Genomic DNA, 3,721 nt, shown 5'->3' on the forward strand with positions numbered 1-3,721 from the left:
GATTTTTTTTGAGAGATAATTTTAAAAGGCATCTTGCTTCAGTGTGAGCAGAACTATGAAATCATAATCTCAGTCATAGGGAAAATACAGTTCTATTTGTGTACTGAGTTTCTTTAGAAACATTTCTAATGTGTAGAGTAAAGAACACTTTTTTATTCTTGTAGCTGAAAGATGAATGAAAATAGTAAAATGGCTTTGTAAAAAATAATGGCATCAAGGGAAATGTCACAAAATACTAGAGAGTTTATCATTTTGCATTACTTCTTTTTCTCTTTTTTTCCTATGCCGGAAAAAACAAGTTACTAGAGCATTTTAAGTGTCCATCTTTATAGCCTTGTTAATATAACAGTAACATTTGTAACAGTGTGTTATTTACTTGCCATATAACATATGGATGTGAGAGAGTGGGTAAAATTCTTTGTTGAAGGTATATTATTCATCACGCAGTTCTTCATATTGACTTGTAACACTATGTTATAAAATTTAGAAGAAAAAGATACTTAAAGGTAAGAAATAAAGATGATGTTTTAAATTTTTTGTCAGTGGATTTTTTTAAATCCTTAGGATGTTGCTTTTACAAATTATGGTTAGCTTTTTGCTTTCTCCCTCTCTCTCCTTTTACTCAGACCATTTTTGGTAGATAAGGAAGACTTAGGGAATGGAAGACTTCAAACAGATGGGCACTGGCACCTTAGGTCTGATTTTATCAGACTGCATTGTGCCCTGTAGGAAATGTTGTTATTGAGATAACTAAGCATAAGGCATTATGGTCATGCCATGTTGATTTTGGGAATCAAAAAATAACATTTTCACTCGGGTCTGACAGAAAATCAGTTTACTTAATAGTTTTGCCCTTAACCTTAAATGGAACAAGATGGAGCTAAAAATTTTAAATCTATATGGTTATTAAGGACTGATTAGATATATTGTCTCACAGGGCATTTTGGCACTGTGCTTGTAAAATAATGCATTTTTTTTTGTTTTATTTTTCAATGGCCAACTCTCAGTCTTCATTGTGCTTGACCTCTCAGTGCATATGATGCAGTTGCGCACAACTTCTTCCTTGATACCTTTTCTTCACATGGTTTCTAGGACATCAAAAGCCCATGGTTTTAATCCTAATTCACTGTCTTGTTTTTCTCAGTCTTGTTAACTGAAGCTCTCTTTTCTGCCTATCCCCTGATTGTTGGAGTGTCTCAGCACATTCACTCCCTTGGCAATTGCATCCAGTCTCATACCTTATGTACTGAGTACATGCAAACAGATCCCAAATTTATATCTCTTGTTCAGAGCTCTAGCCTGACCTATAGATGTCAGTATCTGCTGTTGACCTGACTTCTCTATTTGAATGTCTAACAGATATCTCATGTCAGACCTGTCTGAAACCCTCCCTTTCCAAACCTGTTTCTTTCTCAGTATTCTCTGTCTCATTTAATGGCACTTCCATCATTCCAGTTAGTAAACCAGAAATAGTGGTTTAATCCTTTACTCCTTTCTTTTACTTAAATCCCACATCCAATCCATTATGAAATGCTGTTGGCTGTAGTTTCAAAATATATATGTTTCATTCACATTCTACGGCTTTCATTCTACCACTCTGACTCAAAACATCAACTTTCATCTCGATAACCATAATGGAATTCTAATTTAACTTGCCTGTCTCCTCCTACCATTGTCCCCACATCCTGCCCCTTCAATGGTCTAAACCCAGCAGAGCAGCCAGAGGGATCTTATTAAAAGGTCAGTCAGATCTTCCAGCTCCTTGCTCAAGACTCTGAAGTAATTCCCCTTTCTACTCAGAGAAAGTCAAGGTAAATCAGTGGCTTTAAGATCCTGCATGATCTCACCTCTGTTACTTCTCTGATTTTCTCTCTAGCTACTCTTTTCCTTGCTTCTACCTTTACTGGCCTCTGCTTTTTCCGAATACACGAACGTTCCCGTCCTTTCCTCCGCCTACAATATTCTTCCCCTATGTGTCCTCCTTGCTAATTATCTCAACCCCTTAATGTCATTTCCCAAATGACCTTCTTCCAATGAGGCCTGTTTCCTGAGCACCCTATTTAAAATGGCACCGTGCCTAACTGCCCAACTCTCCAGATACTCCTTATCTTCCTCTACATTTTTTTTAGTTTTTTTTAATTGTCTTTCTCTGTTGAATTGTAAACTTCATGTTTGCAGGGACCTGTACTCATTTTGCTCATTGATGTATCTGAAGATGCTAGAAGGTTCTGGCACAATGTAGGCCCTAATAAATATTTGGGTAATGAGTGAATGAGTAGTGGAGAAGCAGTGACCTGACAGCTTCTTCACTGCTTTGTATTAGGGGCTAGTTCAGTATTGGAGAGATTGTCTCACCACAGTCTCATTACTGTTGTTTCTTTTAAAGAGAAAGGCTATTGGGCTAGTTAGGATTTTAGTGTATAGAAGGGGCCTCATGCAACTCTTCTTATTCTTCTCCCTTCTGGTAGCCTTTGTTTCGATCTACTTTTCTTTCAATTTCCTGGCCAATAAAGAGGAGGTTATTGAGGAAATGGTAACTTTATGCTTTGATTGTACATTTGAATTGCTGCTCAAAACTAGGAGTTTATGTATCACAACATCATTTTCTTTCCAAATACACCTATACTATGACAAGACTTAAATAATTTCTGGGGGAAAATAGTGTAAGTACTAACTATCAGCACAGCTACCATGCAGTAATAGATATTCCTATCTGATCTGTGGATCTTGGGGATGTTTTCTGACTCCTTCACATAGCACCTGTTCTAATTTCTGGGCCTCTGTGTTTACTGTAATAAGATAAGGCTGATTGCTATTGCAAGCAAGCCAAGCTGGGAAAGGTCTGGAGTAGCAGTGTAACTCTCACTAGTACTGCAGTGGGTAGTGTTTTCAGTAATTTTTAGTAATTATGATACTGAGTAATATTAGTAAAGGAAGCATGTTGTATTCTGTCCCAATTTCTGAATATCACAGCACTAAGTAGAAGTAGACTTTTCTTGCCATTTCTTCTATCATTTAACATCTGTTTCTTATGGTGACAGAGTTAACAAATAAACATCTGTCATCCTATTATGTAAGGAAAGCTTTTCTCTTTCTTTAAATAAATTTTTATTTGATGGTGCTTAGAATGTGGTAGATGATCTCCAAAGATGGCTGTCCAACAATTTCCCATTTCCTGTATGTGCATTGCGCTTCTCCCATCAAAAGGAAAAAATCTACCCCCTGTACATTCCTCTTCCTTTAACCTGGGCTGACTTTGTGACTTGCTTCAAATAATAGAAGACAACAGACAAAAAAGTAACCGTCAGCCAGTTCTGGGCCTGGTTTTAGGAGCAGTGGCAGCTTTTGATTTTGCTCCCTAAGAACCCATTTGCCATGATGAGGGAAGTCCAGGTTGTCCTGAGGGTGAGAAGAAACTGTGGAGAGGCCTTAGAAGGCAAGTCCCTACATATAGAGAGAGGCCACATGGAGGAAAACTGAGGGGCCAGCTGACAATCAGTGCCAAGATTCCGGCCATATGATGAGATCTTGACTCTTCCATTCCAGTTCAGATACCAAATAAATGCAGCTCCGTGAGTGACCCAAAGTCACATTGAATACAAGAACCAATTCGAGCTATAGATTTGTGAAAAATAATAAATCACTGTGGTTTTAAGCCACTAACTTTTGGGGTAGTTTGCTATATTGCAATAAATAACTTATGCAATGGACTTTTGAGTAT

The sequence above is a fragment of the Rhinopithecus bieti genome, unplaced genomic scaffold (assembly GCF_001698545.2).
Source record: "Rhinopithecus bieti isolate Rb0 unplaced genomic scaffold, ASM169854v2 scaffold_10499, whole genome shotgun sequence".
Classification (NCBI taxonomy): Eukaryota; Metazoa; Chordata; class Mammalia; order Primates; family Cercopithecidae; genus Rhinopithecus; species Rhinopithecus bieti.